At 42.2% G+C, this 22,398-nt stretch overlaps 1 protein-coding gene across 9 annotated transcripts in view; it reads right to left on the bottom strand.

The window, feature by feature from the left end:
* The window catches only part of LOC138249649 (zinc finger protein 420-like), a 61,779-nt gene that overhangs the window by 30,618 nt on the left and 8,763 nt on the right, over window positions 1-22,398 (bottom strand). For 3 of the 9 annotated variants that reach the window (XM_069203600.1, XM_069203595.1, XM_069203599.1), the window contains one exon: window positions 6,630-6,734. The exons of 1 other annotated variant lie outside the window; for it this stretch is intronic. The gene's annotated coding sequence lies outside the window, so the exon portion shown is untranslated. Of the gene's footprint in view, window positions 1-6,629; window positions 6,735-6,837; window positions 6,997-7,589; window positions 7,638-9,745; window positions 11,676-18,080; window positions 18,182-22,398 lie in introns of those variants that run through there. 5 more of the 9 variants (XM_069203597.1, XM_069203598.1, XM_069203601.1 and 2 more) reach the window with 5 other exon arrangements.

Below are 22,398 nucleotides of genomic sequence, written 5' to 3'. Positions count from 1 at the left end.
TTGGCCGCTCCTTATCCTTTCTATTGCCCTCTGCCTGGAAAAAAGTCCCCTTGGACTTTGTGTTGTAAGGTCTAAACAGAACTTTAGGAAGAAGCTGAAAACTTGGCTTTTTGTTCAGACTCAACTTCCTGCTTGTGAGTACTAGTGCCGGGACACTCCTTGAAGCATCTGTGTGTGCTTTATAAATTTATGCTCATCTTCATAATGGTGGACAGAACACGAGCCACGATGTCACAGAGTGCCCTGTGTGGCAGAAATGTAAAGAATTGACTTGCTTTCAAAGTGCTTTTTAGGGAAATTACGTATACAACACAAGGACAACCCTAAGTGACCACGAGAACCAGGGTAAGCGTGATAAGTCAAACAAATGTCCTGTGGGACTCATTCACCAACACTTCTAATTGCTTTGAAAGTGTGTAAACTCAATTAGTAACTCGTATCATAATCAATGTTATTAAAAAAGGGTGCACAATTTCTTGCACAACGATTTTACATTTTTTTGTATTAATACAATATACATTTCATTATGTATCAAAATGAGTGCAGATGACAGTGCTCAAGTGAACTAATAAGTATACAGCAACACAGAACAAGACAGTCAACAAATTCCAAGGTTGAATGTGATTTTATATCAAACAAACTTAAGCGGAGATCCTGCTGGTTCATAGATATGGTATCTCTCGACGAACCATAACATATGGATGTCGACGATTTGACCTGTAATTAGTCTTCTGACTACAGTTCCCTAGAAACCGTGGAATATTGGGAACTTCAATAAGGAATCCTGTAAGCAATAAGTGCACGAATAGCAGTCATAGACAAAGCCAACAATGCAAAATGGCCCACCCGGCTCCTTCAACGGTCCCGTAGAGGTAAGTGGATTACTCAGGAAAAGCACATCTTTGCACATCATGCTGCAGCCATGACCTACCAGACGCCTCTCACAGACCTTGGTTTGATCTGTTTCTGTAGTGGGCACTAGGCCCAGCAACACAAGTGAGGCAGCGTTTTTATCAACACAAGTGGGGTAATGCTGGGTGGTAGGAATTGTGTAGATTCCTGTAGTTTCCATCAGAGAAATGTAAGGAAAATGCATTGTTTCAATGTTTGAGGTTTGGAGGGCATTGTGAGCAAGAAAACCTTGTGGAATCCACGCAACGCACACCACCCTGGACTCTTTTGGTAGGCTTGCATGGGTCGCGCCACAGCATGGCACCAAATAAAGCGGCTACTCCCATTGCTTATCTGTCAACGGGCACTTTAGGGTCTTTTGTGTTGTGGTCTCTTGGCCCGCCCACACACCATACTTATTGGGAAATGAGTGGGAACTCAGGATAGTAGGAAATCTGTGGCTCTATGCAGATTCCAGAAGTTTTCCACTTAGTAATGTGTGGAAAATGTGAGTTTTAGTAGAATTTTGAGGTGTGCAAAGGCTTCTGGGTAGAAGACCTGGCAAGAGCCGCACAAGTCACTCACCCCCAAATAAGGGTCCTTTTTCAGTGTAAGAATGTGCTCTATCTATTGTAAGAAAACTGGCTCTTTGCAGATGCCCCGTCCTACCCACAAAATTATTGGCCCCATTTGGACTACTAGATGCTGGTTTTCTGACTGACAGTACAGTGGAACCTGCTAATCGGGCTCCGGTGTCTGATCTCTCCCTAAATGAATTGTTAACATGGGGACGCCCTGAGTGGCAAACGCTTTACCCCTTAGAAGCCCAGAGTAAATGGTACCCAGGGCACAGGTGATAAAGGGGTCCCCAAGGCAGCACAAGTTTGTGCTACCCTAGGTGACCCCCACAAATTGCTGGTGGCAGGCTTGTCACTGCAGACTGCCAGAGCAGTGCAAACTGCTCAAGTTCAACTGTGTCCTCACCATGAGTGGCACAATCCCATGCACTGCTTGCAAATATGTCAGACAACCCTAAGGAAGGTCTCTCCAGCCCAAGAGGCAGGGTGCATTCTATTTAAGGTGCATGTAAGCACAAGCTTATATATCTCTATAGCGTCCTTTCCGTTAAGGCACAGTATAAGTGCAGGCCGGTCCATAGCATAAAATGGGACTTAAGCCCGGGCAGCTAGCTCCATTATGGTACCACTTAAATATGTTGAGTTTGGTGTCAAACATCTTGCTTTCTCTCCCTCAACACAAATCTGGTGTCGAGGGATGGCTGGCATGCACCCAAGTGGCACACTAGAGGTAGCCTACCTGTTGGCCACCCTTTTTTGTGTTCTGGCTTGTCAGGGCGTGCTTTTTTTTTTCCATGCTTGCTGCCACCAAGACAGGTTTCTGACCTCTTGCCAGGCAGCGTAGGTGCTCCCAGGAGTCAGAGACAAAGGCTGAAGCAGGAAGGAGGTTACACCTCCTTCCTCCCAGCCGGGCTAGTGAATAGAGCCATCAGGGCAGAGAGCTTCAAAGGCTTTGCTGCCCCTGACAGCCATCTATGCTGTCCACCTGCGGAGGACACAGCCCTCCCACTGCCCCCAGGCACATTTGCTCGTGGTCAAGTGGGAAATTATGCAGGACAGTGCCCCTCCTCCCCCAGCAGGCTGACCACACCTGTAGGGCGAGCAGCCCAGTCTGTGCACTAAATTTTTATTTCTGCCATGTTTGGATTGGCAGGAAAGAGAGTTCTGGGTAGCTAAAGGTGACCTGCCCCACCAGATGTGGTCACCTAAGGAATTAATTAGCTGTAGGAGCGAGCTGCCCATTGGCCACTAGCCTCCACACCCTCAACTCCCTTAAATCCAAGATTTAAGGGATACCCCTGACACAAGAACTCCAGTTTTAATCTGCCAGCTTCAAAGAAGGACTAAGAGGAGCTCTGCATCACCAACAACCAGACTTTGCCCACTGCACACAGGCAAAAGAGGGATACTCTGTCCCTGAGGCAAAAGACTGGGCACGGCGTAAACTACCCGCTTCCTTGGCTGAAACTTGACACACCTGACCAGAGGAACCTTTTGGAAGCCAGGAGCACCCCAGACTTCCTTGGACTAGTGTCACTAGTCCCCTGCAAACTGCAGATTAAAAACACTCACAGGATCTGAAGTTTCACAGGCCATCAGGCTCGCTGTGGAAATCGATGAAAGCAAGGTGGTCCAGTGTCTTCTGGGAATTGTCGTCCCACTTGCTACCACATTTCAGGCCCCTACATCGATCTCCTGGACCCTTTGAAGTCCCCAAAGCATTTCTACATCCTTTATCGCTGCCAAGGATTGTTGGTTGCCAGTCCAGTAACTAATCCCCACACTTGACACTGCAAATGCAGGGCACATCGTTCAGCCTGCATCCGACATCTGCAACCCAGCTCCAGCTGAGATTTGGCATCTCTTTATCAGCACCATTGTGTAAGCAGTAAAACCAGCATCAGTGAGAACCCCGTTCAGCACCACAGGCAAGAAGGACAACTGTGCGCCCGGATGCCAATAAGAAGGTAAAAATGAACTGACTGTTGTAGCCTAGTCCTATGACCCACACAACCTTAACCCTTTAAGTGCTCCTCACAGCTCGACCTCCAAGTGGTCATTTGTCAACCATGGTATCACACCACTGACTTCCACGCAAGTCCCATTCAGCACCACAGACAGCCAGCAAAACTCTGCACCTGGCGGCCCAGGTAAAACTGAACTGACTGTCCTGATCTGGTCCTAGGGACTGCACAACCTTAACTCACGTACCATTTTGCAACCAATGATATTTCTACATAGACTATGCAATGTTTAAATGCCAGTTCTGCTGTGATTTCATATTGCTTCTAAAATCTATAGCTCAGGTTATACTGATTCAATTCGGTTCATACTCGTGTCTAAAATACGATAACAATAAGCTCTATTTTTATAAATTGGTGTCAGAGTTGTGTCAATTACTTATCGTCCATGTTGGTGCTCTGAAATGCTCAACACATCCTCTAAGTAAACCCTGACTGGTGTTTGCCACAATACAAGTACTGAGCTAAGGATTCACTAGTGAATCCAAGAACCATCTTTGGGGTATTTTGAGAAAGTTACATGGTGAGGACTAATACCCACACCACATAGTACTCCAGTTTCCCACATCGATGTTGTGTTTTGGGCCATTTCCTGTCGACGGCACAAGGTCTACCTGCATAAGTGAAGTACCATTTTTATCAGGAGAGTTCGGCGAATGCTGGGTGGAAGGAAGTTTGTAGACCCATCCATCACAGAAATGTGTTTTTTAGCCAAGGTTTGCAAGGGATTGGGGGGGATGGAACTGGTGACAGCCGTGAAAGTCGCCCCACCCTGGATTACCATAGGTGTCTAGTTTTAAAAAAAAGGACAGGTTTCCCTAGGTGCCGGCTGAGCTAAGATCCAAAGTCCACAGCTACCCACACTGGGGGGGAAAAGTGACAGATTTGAGTGCAAATGTGTGATGCATCCATGTTGCATTTTGGCCCATTTCTTGTCAAAGGCAACAGGCCTACCCACACAAGTGAGATAATTACCCGAGACCAGAGCGTAAAATGCATGTGCTTCCCCTTTGAACATAGCTAAATTGGTTGTATTCCTGATTAGTATGTTTAACTTGTGCATAAGTCCCCAGTATTAGTATATGATGTACTCAGGGCCTGGAAGTTAAATACCACTACTAGACTGCAGCACCTATTGTGCCATTCACTACAGTAGCAATCCATACATGGCTTCAGGCCTACCTCTACCCTGTGTAGCCAGACCGGAAGCGTAAAACTTGCCAAAGCACCTGTCAAAATAGCCCATTTGACAGATATTCCTACATAAACTATGGAATAATTTAACAGTGGGATATGGAGAGGATTAATATTACCATGAGTACAGATTAAAATACTATTACTGTTAAATTGTGAGAAGGTCTAGAAAAATACTTAAACTATATTTAATTGTTTTTAAAAATTATATTCTGTGATGAAGCCTGACATAATAAATATTAAGGCAAAGTAACTTTTAGAAAGTTACCTTTTCTCTAAAGTTCTTGGAGGCTAAATTTCACTAGCTCTCCTGCAGCATCCAAGCCAGTGATTAGCATTTAGAGCTGCCAAAGGGGTATGAAATGTACCTGAAGAGCAAACAATAGGCTGACCCCAATGGGCAGAGACGACTTATCCAAGCTCAACAAAATGTGCAGGGTGGGGCTGTGGCTCTCCTTTTGACAGCACAGAGCAAACGCCTACTAGACGGATCTATTTAGCTACATGTAACTCTTGAAAAGCACTTGAAAGGAAGAGAACAGAATGCCAAGACCATTCTTGTGCATTCCATCTCTGGTTGCTGAAGAACCTGCTTTTGTCCTACCAGACTTCTATCTCTGGGCTTTTGTGGGTACAGGGGCTGCCTCAAACTGGATTTTAGAGTTAGATGTGGCAGGACATTTTAGGATTACCATACACTCCCCACTCAGAGCCAAAGGTTAGTGTGGCCCAAGACTTTCTGTCATCTTGAAAATGCCTTGACACATAACAGTTTGGGACTGTCTGCAATAAGGAAAACAGGAACAACTGAAAAAAATGGGTAGGGTTGGCCCAGGGAACTTTAATCCCATTGGCTAGAGAGGGGATAGGAGTCACCCCTACCCACTAGCTAGTGACTAGTCTAAATGTGACATACCCGGGCATACTCTTCAGAACACCTTCTGGATTTGTGAAAGATCAGAAGAGGACTGGGCTGGCTGCCTGTTACCTTAGAGGAGTCCTGCAAGACTTGACCTGCTCCTTCTTGAATCCAGGAAAAAGACACAGACTCCAGAGTCAGTTGCCTGACCCATGCAGCTACAGTTAGACAACAAACTGAAAGAGGCCCTTTCCTTGAAGTACCCAGCTGACCACTGGCAGCTGGAAAGTGCTGCTGACCTCTGCCTGACACCTTCTGTGTCTCCAAGTGCCTTTCCTAAGGTCCTGCAGTCCTTTGAAGTACAGTCTTATATAGCGCCTAGGTCCCCGTCTACCACGATCATTCACTATCACTTGAGCGTTGTGTGTTTTTATGCTAATTTTACTTAAATCTACATCTCCCGTTCCCCATTTAGTTTTTTTTTTAAAATCATTTAGTTTATTTAATTTTTGTCTATTTTACTAATTTGGTTTGGGAATTTTATTGTTTTGCTATGTCTTCCTGTTATGGTACTACATGAATACTTTTCTTTGCACTAAGGTAATCCGGTCTGTTCTGTGCTATAGGAGGTCAGGTTAAGTTAGTGACTTTGAGGGTTCACTCTAAGACGACTTGTGGATATTCCTTGACGTGGGTAGCCACTCATCGCAAATAATAATCCAATTTCTTACACTTTGAAATCAGTCGCAGGACGTTTGTGCTTATGAAAGCAGTTCTTGCTTTTCATTGAAGGCTTGAAAACCTGTCTCTATCTCTGTAGGCTAGGGTGGACTCATTACATATCTTTTGCTCATGTTCCCTCAGCATCAAAGCACCTAAAAGGAAGAAAGGGCACCACAACACCAGAAAAGCCCAAGAGATTATAACACCAAAATGGATAAAGGACGCAACACCCTTGGTTCGAACCCCAAGCTTGATGGATGAAGACAAGGAACTCCCTTGTAACAAGTAGTTTTTCACATACTTTCTACCCATGGATTGCAACTGTCACTCTAAAATCCCAAGGTTTCAAACAGAAACACTTACCTCCTTTCTTTTCTCTGAGGATGACCACCACAGCTCCTAGACCGGCTTAGACGACATCGTGTACGTGACAACTTTTGAGGCACAAGCGCACCCTCAAACTGGCAACTAAAGGTTTAGCACAATAGCATTAGAATGAAAAACCACACCTGCTATGTACTAAGCATGATGTAAGAAGCACATTACAAACAAGCAAGTTTCCAACCCTCACCCTTGTTTCTGGTCTGGAGGTTGCACCCATTTGACAAAGTTATGAATCACCTTGACTCAGGGAACGTTCAGAATGTTTTCAGACTAAGGGTAACAAGCACAAAACAATGCAGCAGGCCATGACCATCTACGCAACCAGGATCTGAAGTTGAAGATTCACCTTTTTAAAGAGCATAATTACAGAAAAATATTAAAAAGTGACAGTGATTTCTTTATGAATAAGTAATCTTGCTCTGAAAAGGAACTGAGGATGACATGCTTAAAGATTTCTAAACAGTCATCTTTCTATGGCTTCAAAATCTACTTCAGGGAAGTAAAGATACAGCAAAAGTACAGAGCACATTTCCCCTAAATCCAATTTAGTCCTCCCGCGTGGGTGGGACAGAGTTAGTAGCGGTAACAGACAATTGCTGCCCTCAATCAGTTGTCATTAGATGAAATTTACCCAGCAGGTAGAGACCCACCATGTTTGGTGGGACTTCTAAACCACAAGATGTGTACTGACGCAGCGAGTGGGATTTATTTATATGGGGACGTGCACCACACTAGAGGTAATCTTTCAGCCCAGTGCAGCTATTACTCTTGAATGCAGAGTAAGGAGAGTCAGTTGAGCCTACTGCACCCCGTCCAGGTGGGTGTGCAGGGCAGTATCCTTTCTAAAGGGATGGGGTAGATGCTCCTTGTCATCTCCCGGTGGCAAGAGGATATGGGGAATTTTAATCTCCTGGCTACTATAAAACTAAGCAAAATTACCCAAAGTCAGTGTTTGCAGCCCATATCTGGTCAGACTTCAAACAGCAACTAGAAATAGAAAGCACTGTTAAACATGTTCTATACTGAGTTAATGATCATTGACTGTTAATTATAGTAAACAAAGACAGAAGATTCAGGTTACAAATGAATACATATACTTTTGTTGAAAGTCCTACTTAGTATCACGTCTAGGCCTTTGCAGACTCTTAAAACAACAACAAATGAAAAATGTTTTTCTCTCCTGGAAAGATAACAACCTTAGCTTCTGGTTAGCCTCAGCTCGTGACTGAACTGCCCTCCCAGTTGTCTTCTCTTAACTAGATGATTCATTCTGATTGGTGGTAAAGATTGTCTTATCTCTATAAACTAGGATATTCTTTAATTCCACAGAAAAATTTCCCTTACCACAATTACCTATGGTGCTACCCTTTCAGTCATTTAAGGGGATCCCCATGCCCAGTGGTGCTACATTTCCCACAATGCCTGCGCCACACACATGTGATGCAGTCATGCACCATACCTTGTGATGCTTTTATACTGCTATCAAGCTTCCTTGGCATGACACACTTCCTTCAAAAAGCTGCACTGCATTTAAGGTGGGTGTCCGCACCGCAGAGCGATTTCCAGCAGAAGACAAAGGATGTGATATTTTCTTGCCCTAAGCTTGACACAACCTTTTTTTCTATATCATTGTCTATTCACAGGCTTGCCAATGTTACTTGCACAAGAAAAATGCCTTAGTCGCCCTGATGAAACTGAATGCAATTCACTATCCCCCCTGGTAAGTCATGCATGCAGTGGTTTTATGCATCCATGCACTGGCTAATCTACAGGTTTTGGAGTGAGTGCTTTGGGTTATTTTACAACAAGCGATTGCCGATGGAGGAATGTACTGAACTGCTCTCCACAACACAGCTTCTTCTCATTCACTTTGCAGGGGTATTTATAATGTTGTACCTCTTTACTTTCTGTTCCCATGTGTCTTTAGCCTACAGGTGAATGAATCAATCCCACCTGTTCACGATGGGACGAAGCCTTACTCTCTTTCCCCTTTCTCATTCCCACCCTATTACTTGGAGATAATATTGCTTAGAACAGATGCAAAAACAGAAAAAGGTTACGAGTGTCTCACAGTCCTGAAAAATGCCCCAGACCATGTGGGGCTCTTACTCACTGCAGAAATGTTGACACACAAGATAGAGAGTTATTAGAAGGGTCCTACAGCCCATATTCCTGATTTCTAAAGTTATGTTTGGGAGGTCACAATAAACAATCTACCACTATGCAATTTTAATTCCCCCAAAGACTGTCAGGTAAAGATGTTTCAGTGGGATATTAGCAGCACTTATATGTTATGAGTATCTGCCAAGCGTGTTATCACCTGCGAGGAGATCCTGGTGCTGAGCAGGTGTCGGTCCTAGCCCTGCTTATGGTAGGTCAGTTAACTGAAAAGCCAAGTCTTCAGCTTCTTGCGAAACTCAAGAAGAGAGGAGGAGGGCGTTCCACACTTTAGGAGCAATGCAAGTGAACATCCACCCTCTTGATCTGCTTCTGTGTATGCATGGGATATCTGCAGAGTAGAGGTGCCTGGGTGGCTGATGGAAGGCGGTGCGGCTGGTCAGGTAGGTGGGGTCTAAGTTGTGCAGTGCCTTGAGTGTGTCATACCAGGGAGAGTGCAACAAACCCTACAGCTTCTTTCACTCTGCCCTGTAAGCTATATACTGTTTCAATATGCTGACCTGTTTGTTTTCCACCTGCCTTGCATGTGTAATTATTTTACACCATACTGTAGTGCAACCAGGTCTGCTGCTACATCAATGTGCAGCTTAATGAGTCTGTCCATCGTCTTGATGAGAGCTACGACTGAGCTCCTTATCAGGTGCCAGTCTCAGTGCAAGGGACATGCAGAAGGCCTTGTTGGTCTTTGGCAGAAAAGTGTGGTCTGGGCGGCTACCGGCACATGCAGAGGAGGTGCAGGGTTTGTAATTGTCAGTACTACAGTACGCAGCCACTGTACGCTAGTGGTGATGCGTTATGTGCTCTTCAAACTAGGAACCAGAATTCCCAGCATGCTAAAGGCATTATGTCGGAAAATTAAGACACTGACAGACGGTTATACCGTTCTGGCACAAAGATGCAACAGTAGTTGAAATTACCATTGTAGCACTGGATCCTTGCTGGTCAATCGAGCTATGTGGAGTTTCTGTTGTATTCTGAATAAGTCCTGTTCTGCTCAGAAACCGATTTCTGATTGCTGATGAGAAATTTGTCAACATCTGTAGAGGTTTCTTCTGACAGTTCATTATTTCAACTTGATTTACTAAGGTTTAGGGTTAGAAAACATTGTTAGGAACTGGAAAATTAATTATTTTTTTATTTAATTGTTAGACACTAGTCTGGACACTGATTTGAGTCATTTACTAAGAAGACAGAACCTATACTATTCTCTATTTTCAGGTTATGCAGAATATTTCCTGGTTGGGACAGAAGTGACTGCGTGCTGTAGTCACCTTAAGCCAGAGCCACAATCCAGTCAGGAGCATATCTTTCAGTTCTTTTGTGTAATACTCCAGAACACAAGATTGGGCAGAATAAGTAAGACTTGTTTTTTTACTTTTTCTATACAGATATATATTTTCTGCTACTGAAGATTAACACAGGTATTTGAGGTTTCAGTTTGCCTATCTTCCACTTAGGATTTTGCCTTTCTCTTCTTATTTTATTAAGGGTACATTAACTGAATTGGGATTGGAGGAGTCTGATGCAACCATCAATCTCATTATAACATTCTCTTAACATCTGACAGATCGATCTGTCATAGCAGCACAGACACACTGTCTAGTTTGTATGCTTCCTTGCAACAGCTGCACAGTGTTCATGCTTCTGCACACTCTTAAACAAGGAGTTTAAACCAGGAGCTGGCTGCACATCAGGCAGGGAAAACCACTCCAAGTCTAAGATAACCACAACAGTGAGACACAAAGAACATGCAATGTCAAAGCCATCAGGCCCCAGCTTTTTGGGCTTTGAAAATGCAAGTAATCAATGCTGTGAGACATCAGCTAAAAAATGCACACACTAAATAAATAAATGTAAAAACTGAGATGGCTGCAGCCGAGTCATAGGGTAGATGTACGCATGTGTCACCACACAAGTACATGCCTATGAGTTGATGCAGGCTCTTTACTTTTTATTTTTTACTGAGACAGTATTCATCAGTTAGTTTAATATAAATGATATTTCACTAGCAAGTCGCTGCCTGGCCCTCCCAAAATAAAATATAATAAAAAAAAGGACTGCACATGGTGGGGGAACAGAGGAGTGCATGAGAAGTAACCAGGAGAGAGGAAGGGAAACGCAGCATGAGGGCGAGAGCAATACACAAGTATGAGAGCAAAACGGGGAGAGCAGGAGAAGCATGTCGGGAAGAAAGCAACACAGAGGTGAGAGGGGGGGTTGTTTTTTTCCAAAGGAGAAACACATGAGCGAGAGACAGCAATAAGGTGAGCAGGCTGGTATCTGGCAGAGGAGAAGCACAGGACGAAGAGAGCTGGAAACCACATGTACGCTCTTCAAGTGCTTAAACAAGTAAAAAAGTTCCATGAAAGTGAGCAGTGGAAGGATACACATAGGTCAACCAAAGAGGACATGCCATGGGGGAAGGGAAGAACACAAGAAGAGGAAAGTAAGCCATCAAATAAGAATAAAAAAAAATGAGACTGACAATAAAGCAAACCAATGGTAAGCAATGGGCGGGCAGTAGATTCCCTTGTAAGTTGTTGGTAAAGTGACAAAAGCTCTTTTGCACCCACACAGCTTGTAACGATTGGTAGGTGAGACCTAAAAATAAACTGCAAACAGTATAAGTGAAGCTGCCACAGTTTTTAAAAATGTAATAACCAGTTGTACATATTTACATTCCTTTAAGGTAGCATGTACCCTGGAGAGGAAACTTGCTTCTTCGTTAGCTGTCTGTTGTTTCTCTAACTGTATAGTACAGAAGCCCCTCCTCTCAACTCGAAGCAACTAACCATTAAGGAACAGTTGATTTTCAACAGAAAGTACAATAAATCTTTGGTAAAATACATGGAGCTTGGGAACCCCATTCTCAATAGCAGGTGAGTTAATAACCTTGCAATAACCGAGTGGAAGGACACTGGCCACAAACAGGAACCTGTGCTGGATTCATGCAGAAGCCCAGAGAAGACTGCAGGAGGCGGCGAGCGGGAAGCAGGAGGCATTCAATGGTATCTGGAAGCAATGGGCCTAAACACATTTTTATTAAGCTGTTTATTTTCACAATAGCTTCCGCTGACAGCATATGCACGCTATAGGCAAAACCTACAAAAAATGAAGAATGCCTTTAATATCAGAAACTGAAGCAGTAAAAAGATGAAATAGGAATGCCTGGACCCAAAATCGTGACAGGGCCAAAATGAAATTATCAATAAGGAGTCAGCTCATCTTGGAATGTGCGCAATCAAGAACACGCACTCAAATACAGATACTGCTGTTAACCCTGAAATGTACTACTCTGAATCTAATTTGCTACTTCTATTATTAGTAAGTCACTACCCTTAGAAATTGATCAGTAGTCCTTACATAAGTGATCTCCTTTCAGGGCTTTGCAGCACATTCAAGGCCTTTTTGGAACATCTTGTTGGTCAAATGGGTCATTTTTTTATATTTATCTGCTGACATTGTGTTATACCCGATACCCTCAGGTAATGTATACACATGCGTTCATACTGTTATGGTGGCTTTATTAATATTTTATGGTGGTTTTATTAATGTTTGTACTTCTTTTATTGTTATTACTGTTTATGCTAGAGCAAGATCTTGCTAGTGTCAATATTCTGATGTAGAGTGTTTTTCCTTCAACTAGCGAGCTCTGGGCCCGTGCTGTTTATGGTAGTGGTTGTCTCAGTGACTGCTGAGAAGATGCAGGAGAAGCTCCTTAGCTGCACAAATCCATTGTTAGGTGAAGGTCTCTGCCTGGCAAAGAGTACTGAACGTTCAGTCATTTCCACTTGCATGATGTCTCAAGAAAAGATCTACTCTTCAACATTTGTGAATACTGTGGCAAGTCCAGAACATGTTGATGCCATTCATCTCAAGGACTAAAATTTTAAATGTGTCACGCAATACTAACCATTTTTGTTTCACTTGAAGATCTAAACCACATTTAAGTAATTGTGTACAGTTTCCAGGGGTTGGTAAGCTCTGCACAAAGTGGAAGAAAATTGGTCATATTCATAATGTATGTAGGATGGGTAAGCACAGGAGTTGACTAATAATGACAATACTTTAGATTTTTCAAAATTAGTGTTGAATCTTGAGGTTGATTCTGTATCTGTGGATAAAGTTAAAGACCCTACATGTCAAGTTACATTGGGTGTGACTCTCGCGCTGGACATGATGTGTGATTCAGGAGCACCTACAACTATTATTTCTGACACTATGTTCAACTCACATTGGGGTGTGAATGTGCTGTTGAAGTCATCAGATGTGCAAACTAAAGCATACAGGGAACAAGACATCAACATAGTGGGGTACTTTGTGGCTATGTAAAGTGCCTTGGGAGGAAAACTTTACCAAAAATGTACACAGCTATAAAGGGAAGGCATACTATTGGGAGGCAGACCTCACCAGATTTGCCTTATGTTGGTTCCAGGTGCGGACCCACTTGTTGGGATTTCTATTTTACCTATTTCTTTAGTCTATGCAGATGGACAAAACCCTGCTGAGGATATCAAAGGCTTTCTGGAGATTTTCATAGACAAAATTGGTTGTATGGAAAAAATGTGTGTGCACTAGCAAGTTAAAAATAGCCATGCCTGTCTCACACAACTTCAGACTAATTCTGTTGAATGTAACAATTGAACTGAAAAATCTTCTTGAGAAACTGCTAAACTCCTCTGAGTGGTTAGTAAAATAGTAATTGTCCACAACAAGGATGGAGACATTAGCTTATGTGCTGACCTTCGAAGTCTTAATGAGAACATTATGGTGGCTTGCCTACTGGGTAACATTGGTTATTTCATTTTTTTAAGTCAGCTTATCATAAGCATCCTTTAGATGAGAGCTCCCAATTACTAACCACCTTTCTCACCCTGTTTGGTGTGTACAAATTTTGCAGGTTACCTTTCGGGCTGGCATCTGAGACTAGCGTGTTTCAACGCCTTCTGAACACCATTTTGGAGACTGTGGATGTGGTGCAGGCCTTCCACGATGATCATCTTATATTTGCTAAATCTCCAACTGAGCCTAACCATATTCTTGAAACAGTTTTTAGGAAATTAGAAGAGCGCAGGATCACACTTCGCCCTGATAAATTTAAGTACCTAGCTCGAAGCATTGATTATTTAGGGCATTCCACCGTATCCAGTGGAATAGCTCCTAAATTTTTACTCATTACGGCTACTGAGGAAGCACAACTACCTAGGGACAAATATATGCTTCACTCATTCCTTGAGTTAAATTAGTACTACTTGTGTTTTGTGCAGGGTTATGGGTTCATTGTCCAACCATTGAGGAATCTACTTAAGAAATGTGTGAACTACATATGGTCTGATGCATTCAGGAGTCCTTACAAACTGTAAAGAAACTCATTAGCTCTGCCCCAGCGTTGCCTTCATTTGTGGCTAGCAGAAAATGTCTCATTACAGTTGACGCCTACTGGGTGCTGTTTTTCTCAGTTGGCACAAGACAAAGAACATATCAATGCTTTTGCCTCTGGCTCCCTCAGTGCTGATGAAACACATTACGGAATGTTTGAGTGTGAGGCATTAGCTTGTTCTTGAGCGGTTACGAGATTTAAGTTGTTCATTTGGGGTTCACATTTTGACATGTAACCTGAATATAAACCACTGCTACACCTACTCAATAGGAAATGGTTCTGAGAAGTCATCAGCAAGTCAAGTTGCTTTCCAACTTGCAAGAACATACATTCACTGTAAAGTAAATTCCTGTAGTTCAGGGCACTGAACAAAACTACTTTATGTGTTAATATGCTCCTTGTGAAAGAGTAGAATGCTGTCACTCATACTGAAGCCAACCGATAGAGAGAAAGAGAGAGAGAATTTTAATACAAACAAAAGGTCTTGGATAACCAATTAGGGGCCCAATTCTTAAAGAAACTCACAAAAATGCACACATAGTATATGTCCCTGGATTACTGCAAATCTACGGCTTTCATGAATTCACCATAAATTACAGAAGTAGGCAGGGAAACCATACTCCTAGAAAATATTTGTGAACTGTATTTTAGCACAAGCAGATATGCATGTGCAGATTTGCTCATGTGAAAATCAGTTGAGTGTTTCCATGGTCACTTTCCCTCTATCCACTTCTTCCCCCCCCCCAATCCTGCAGGACGTTTTACTTCTGCCCTTGTCAGGAGTAAATTTCCAATATTTCTCTCTATGGGAAAAGATTAGAGAAGAGATGGTGAAAACTCATAAAATATATTCAAATTAGTAGGTTTGCACAGACTCAAAAAGGGCATTTCACCCCTAGAACTATTACTTACTTTCTCCACCCTCAGGATGTAGATCTGCTTAAAGGTGCCAAAATAAGGAAATTGCTAGTATTCAAGCCCTACTATAGTATGATCTCTGGCAAAATCAGAGTCAATATCAGAGCTCTTATGTTATGAAATTGCTGCCATAATTTGTCACCATACTACATGGCACCAAAGGGACAACTGGATTCTTTTTTTTTACAGAACAAGTGGAATAATGAAGCAACCTGCCCCACAGACAAGTAGATATTTTATCAAATTCCATACCACTGTGTCAAGGGTGTAATGTTAAACACAGGAGACTGGATTTTGGCCAGGAGTCCACAAGGGTAAGGAAAGGGGAATACAAATTTTCCAGGCCTGTTCCTGTGGGCAAGTTTTCTAAAGGATCTGTTATTTTGCTTAACAAGGGATGGTGGAGAAGAGATGTGGTTAAAATCAAGGCAGAACAAGCTTGCAAAATTCCAACTGTCCGGGGGCATGATCGCATTCCCAATTGTGGTTTTTGGTGGATGAATACTGAAACAGTTTCGTATCATAGGTGGTGGTACAAATGTATGCGGACTCGGGGTCTCCATACACCATTGTGAATAAACATGTTTGGGAATCTAAATTTGTAAATAATTTAGGGGAAAAACGACTGGAATCTGACATTAGCCCCAAAGGATTTTCTATGGAAAGATATATATAATTGGTTACAGACCAATAGTTTATATTTTTAAGAATAGGGAGTCGTGGAAAATTATATATCTCAAAACAAGCATTTACAGTGCAATGGGTCTTGCATTTGCTTGAGTTAGAGCTACTGGCACTGTTAATTCATAACTGGCAAGACAGCCACGGAGGAACAACAAAAAAAAACTAGAAGGGTCACCCAAACATATCAAGAGTGTTCTAACAATCATAGTTTAATAAGAATGTTAAGTTGACCTGAATCATGGTCATAACTGCAAGAAGGAGGGAGTATTAAAATGTACACAATTATCATATAAGCCCAAGAAAAACATTTACCAGAAATAAATGTTTGGCATTAGAAAACACTACAATGAAAATAGCATTTGTAAGAAACATGGTCATGTTACCATATAGTTAGGCCCTAGAGGGCATACTCACAAGAAAAGAAAATGACTGTAAGAATTGCAATGTAACCTGATTTAGCTCCTTGAGGGCATAGCGCATTACACATTTTCAGGGCAAGCAGGCCTAGCTGCAATGATATTCTAAACAAGATCCTTAAAACACAAACTACTCTCAGTTGTAATACAAGAGTTACAGTAATGAGAGCAGTTGAAAAGACAGTGAATGGAGGGAGGGGTTATTATTTTGGGGTCCCCACTAACCTAGTGTGGGGGCTCAGAGATGATGTAGATAGTAAGAGCAGGTTGTGTTGAATACTTTGAAGGTGGTCCCATTGTCCTACGACCACCACAGGATGAGTTATGAACAAAATTGTTTTGTAAAAAGAATACCCTGCAAAGTATTATGGGATGACCGAGTGCTGCAAATATTGCAGTATGTAGACTGCAATACTCAGAACAGCCCCTTGAGAACACCACAATAAAAATATCATTTGTAAGAAACATGGACATGCAACCTTATAATTAGCCCCTAGAGGGCATAGCCACATGAAAATAGAACAGCACAAAGTAATGTAGTGCAACCATATATTTAGCCCGTAGAGGGTATAGTACCATACACATTTTGAGGCCTAGCAGGTCTACTGCAATATTAAAGCCTTTAGAACACAAACTACTGCAAGCTTTAAAACTAAAGTTCCAGCCATAAGAAAACTTAACAAGCATTTACAATGCAAAGGATCTTGCATTTGCTTGAGTTAGAGATGTAAGTGTTGTAAATTCCTAACTGGACCTTTCTTGCTACATAAATTGAAAATGAAAAGTAAAACAGTTGACATAAGAGCCGGTTCAAAGCGCCACAGCCGCCATGAGTGCGAAGGAGGGACAAAAAGGGAAAAATAAGTTTGCTCACAGTCAAACGTATTGACAAAAATGCAATTATCCATGTAACGGGGTCAGCGTCCATGGCGGTAACAAAACTGTTCCAAGGCAGGACAAACTTAAACCATTTACCACTGCTAACAAAGAATTTTTGAAAGGAAAGCCCATGAATGAGTGATCGAGATGGGCATGGTTAAAAGCTCACAGACAGATTACAACAGGTCAAAGCTCTTGCAAGCTTGACCTAATAAGGGATGGAATGGTGGGAGGGGTTATTTTTGGGACACCACTAACGTAGCGTGGGGACCCAGAGATGACCTAAACAGAAAGAGTGTGTCATGCTGACTGTTTTGGTGGTGGTCCCATTGTCTTAGGACCACCACAGGCTGAGTTATGGACAAAAGGGTTTAAAAAAGAATGCTTGCTCTCTCGCTGTGCTGGGACAATGTGAACAAGGTGACCAGAGCTCCAATACTGCTGATAGAGTTTGCGCTGTTGCCGCTGTGAGGGGCACGAAGGTGAGAGAAAAAAAATAAAAAATAGTTCACCCATGCTGAAGTATATCGGCAATCATGCAATTATCCATGTAACAAGGTCAGTCTGCAAGGCGGTAACAAAACCGCCCCAAGGAGGGACAAATGTAAAGCAATTACAAATGACATCCAGGGATTTTTGAAAGGCAAGCCTACAAAACAAGTGAGAGTGATGGGCATAAGGTGGGCATGGTCAAAAGTCCACAGTACCTACAACAGGTCAAAGCACCTGCACTCTCGACCTAAAATGGTCCAACGGTTTTAGAATGGAAGAATCAAGGAGATTTAGATATAATCTTAAATCCTAATAGCCCTGAACCTGTTATGGTAATGGATGAAGGAGAATTGGAGCAGAAATGTTAAAAAAATGTCCTAAAGTGTTTAGTGGTAATATTAGAAATCGTAACAATTTCAAACATCAGATTATTCTAAAAAGTAATGCTTGCCCCAAAATACACAAAGTACGAAACATTCCTACCTTACTGAGAGAAGAGTTAGAAAAGGAACTTGAAAAATTGGTGGAAGCTGATATTATTGAACCCACTGCGTCATCGGAATGGATGTCACCTGGTGTAGTGGCTAGACGTGGTAAAGGTAAAATTAGGTTAAGAATTGACCTATGCCATTTGTACAACAACATTTTAGTGGACAAATTTACATTGCCTAAAATTTTGGAAATGTTGGCCTTGGTGAAGGATGCCAAGTGGTTTGCCACTATTGATTAATCTGCAGCTTATCATCAGATCCAGTTCAGTGAGGAGAGTAAATCGTACTGCAATTATCACTTCTATAGGCTGTTTCTAATACAAAAGTATGCCTTTCGGTTTAGCTTCAGCTGCTGACATATTTCAAAGACTCATGTACAAATTGTTTGTTAAGCACAAAAATATCAGGTGTTTCCTGGATGATATTTTAGTTTTTGGCAAGGATAAAAAAGAACTTGATAAAATCTTAGAAGTTTTGAGTGTTCTTGAAAGTCGTGGTTTGACTGTTGAACATTCAAAATGCAAAACTGCAGTAAGATCAGTAACGTATTTGGGTCATGTTCTATGTAAAGAAGGTGTTTCTACCAAACCATCATTAGTGGAAGCTATTCAGATTGCTCCACATCCGACTAACTAAAATGAAGTGGGATCCTTTCTAGGTTTTGTAGAATTTTATTCTAAATTTGTAAAGGATTTTTCAAGGAGAGTGTTTGATATAAGACTACTGTTAACAAATAAAAAATAAAAAGTCACATTTCAATTGTCTGAGAACTGTAAAAGAGAATTTGAATATGTAAAAGAATATATTGTGAAAGCTTTTAAAAAGAATTTGACCCAGAATTAGAGAATGTTATCAACTGTAGACACCAGTAACAAAGGTTTAGGAAGTGTTCTGTCACAAGTGAATTCTGAGGGGAAGGAGAATTTTAGTGCTTGTGCCTCTCGTGCATTGTCTCCTGCAGAAGAAAAGTTTTCTGTTATAGAAAAGGAAGGGGCACTGGAACATTTTAGATGTTTTGTGTTGGGTAAGGAATGCAAAGTGTGATCAGATCTCAAACCTTTGGTAACACGTTTGACTAATGAAGGTTTATTTAATGCATCTGCAAAGATAGCTAGCATGTCTACGAGACTACAAGTCTATATTTACAAAATAGAATATGTGCCTTGCAAAAAGAATGTACTAGCAGATTTTTTGTCTCGGTTGCCAACTGACATACACGAAGGTCAAGAAAATGAATGGGACTATTTCAAGTAGCCTTGATTCATGATCAGGAAGCAACAAGGTTGAAAGAAGAGGAGTGGAACAAACATTACTTTTTAGATACTAGCTTGCCAAAAGTCATTACGTTTTTTAAACAAGGGTGGTTAAAGAAAACAAATAATTCCTAAGGCTCTGAAAGTTTTATGGAAAATAAATTAGTTCTATGTTATACATGGTCATGTTCACAAAGGTGACATAATTATTCCACCTACTACATTAAGGAATTATATTTTAAAATTGTGTCATGAAGGTCACGGTGACATTGTAAAGACCAAAGGATACAAAAATGGTACTGGTGCCCAGGAGTAGACATGCATGCTGAGAGAATTGTAAGAAATTTTATGTGGTGTGCTTATTCGGATAAATCACTTACAACTTTAAAACCGGTCATTTCTGAACCAACTGGTCCTAAGAAACCTTGGCATACAGTGGCTATAGATATCATGGAACCAATAGGTACACCAGCAAAATACTTTATTGGTCTTATTGACGAGTTTTCAAGATGGCCTGTGATTAAATTTGCAGTTTCTTGATAAGGTATGTGTTGATGAATGGTTGGCTATGAAAATCATTAGTGACAATGAGGAACAGTTCCTATCTAAATTGGTGAAAGACTATTTTGAAAAAGTGGGGGTTAAGCATAGAACCACCTACTTGTCGAATCCCAGTGGTAATGCAATGATTGAAAGGGTCAAAAGAGTTTTGAAGAGTGCTATACAATTAGCTGTAAAGAATGGAGGAGATTAAGAAGTTCGAATTTGTAAAACCTTATGGATGTGTAGAACTATGTCTCACAAAGCCTTGGGTGTACCTCCATTTGAAGTTATGAGAGGAAGGGAAGCGAGAACTAAGTTAAACCCTGAATGGTTGCCGCAGACGTCTGATGCTATTGTAGAGGACTATTCTTGTCAAACATCAAAAGTATAAAGAAATATTTCATCTTAAGACTGGGTCTGATAAAACTGACAAAATAAGGTATGTGGGTAAAGAAACAATGGAAAGTAAAAAAAAAAATTTTTTTAAAAAAGTGTGTCAATTTTCTGAACCTATGAAGATAACCAAAGTGTTCCAGAATGCTGTTCATTCAAGTGATGGAAAGGTATGGAATCTTAGAATTGCGGTTTTAAAAGGAGAGAGCACATTATATGTCAAATTGAATGTAAGTGGAAATGCCATAGTCTCTGGAGAAAGGACTAGAGATGTGATACAAATAAGGAACCTTGATAATTGGTGGGAAGACGAGTTAGCAAGTCAAAGAGAAGGGAATGATGTTAGTGTAAGCACACGTGAAGGAGTTCACTGTGTAAGTATCAGTGAAGGTGCGGTAAATGTAGGTGTGAGTGCTGGTGTAGGACCAGATGAGATGGAGGATATCAGTAAGAATATAGTGTCTGATAAAGTTTAAAGGACTGATATTGAAATGGCAAATGATGGTGAGACGAGAAACAGAAGTAGGCAATGAAGTCACATGGAAGGGTGAGTTGACCACTGATTCGGTTAACACAAGTGAAATTGAAGACAACATACCTGTTGTTAATAGCAATGCCCAGAGAAAACAACAACTGGAGAATTCGATGCAGACCTAAGTGGATCTCTGATTTTGTTTGGGATGATACATTGGATCAAATTTAAATGAGATGTATATCTTGTGTAAGGAAATGCCTTCCTTGGCATGGTTACCCCCTAACTTTTTGCCTTTTGTTGATGCCAGTTATGATTGAAAGTGTGCTGTGATCCTGCTAACCAGGCCCCAGCACCAGTGTTTTTTCCCTAAACTGTACTTTTGTTAACACAATTGGTACAGCCCTGGCACACAGATAAATCCCTTGTAAATGGTACCAAGGGCCCTGTGGCCAGGGAAGGTCTCTAAGGGCTGCAGCATGTATTAAGCCACCCTGAGGACCCCTCACTCACGACATGCACACTGCCTCACAGCTTGTGTGTGCTGGTGGGGAGAAAATGACTAAGTCGACATGGCACGCCCCTCAGAGTGCCATGCCCACAAACCACTGGCTGTGGCATAGGTAAGTCACCCCTCTTGCAGGCCTTACAGCCCTAAGGCAGGGTGCACTATACCACAGGTGAGGGTATATGTGCATGAGCACTATGTCCCTACAGTGTCTAAGCCAAACCTTAGACATTGTAAGTGCAGAGTAGCCATAAAGAGTATATGGTCTGGGAGTCTGTCAATTACAAACTCCACAGTTCCATAATGGCTACACTGAAATCTGGGAAGTTTGGTATCAAACTTCTCAGCACAATAAATGCACACTGATGCCAGAGTGGGATTTATTGTAAAATACACCCACAGGGCATCTCAGAGATGCCCCCTGAATACAGACCGACTCCTAGTGCTAGGCTGACTAGTTTCTGCCAGCCTGCCAAAACCAGACGAGTTCCTGGCCACATGGGGCGAGTGCCTTTGTCACTCTGTGCCCAGGAACAAAGCCTGCACTGGGTGGAGGTGCTTCTCACCTCCCCCTGCAGGAACAGTAACACCTGGTGGTCAGCCTCAAAGGCTCATGCCTGTTACAGCGCCCCAGGGCATCCCAGCTAGTGGAGATGCCTGCCCCTCTGGACACAGCCCCCACTTTTGGCGGCAAGTCCGGAGGAGATAATGAGAAAAACAAGGAGTCACCTACCAGTCAGGACAGCCCCTAAGGTGCCCTGAGCTGACGTGACCTCTGCCTTTAGAAATCCTCCATCTTGGTTTTGGAGGATTCCCCAATAGGAATGGGGATGTGCCCCCCTTCCTTCAGGGACGAGGCCCAAGGAGGGTGTAGCCACCCTCAAGGACAGTAGCCATTAGTTACTGCCCCCCAGACCTAAACACACCCCTAAATGTATTATTTAGGGACGACCCTGAACCCAGGAAATCAGATTCCTGCAACATAAAGACCATCCACTCCGGTGCCCCCTCAGGACCCCTGCCCTCACTTCATCTTCAACAAAGCCGACGACATCATCGCCCCCCCATCTCCAGACCATCATCAACAGCTCGTTTGCATCTGCCACCTTCCCCGAGAGCTGGAAACACGCAGAAGTCAACG

Source organism: Pleurodeles waltl, chromosome 8 (genome assembly GCF_031143425.1).
Source record: "Pleurodeles waltl isolate 20211129_DDA chromosome 8, aPleWal1.hap1.20221129, whole genome shotgun sequence".
Classification (NCBI taxonomy): Eukaryota; Metazoa; Chordata; class Amphibia; order Caudata; family Salamandridae; genus Pleurodeles; species Pleurodeles waltl.
Note: the sequence above shows the minus strand (reverse complement) of the source record. Positions and strands in the feature narration are given on the sequence as shown.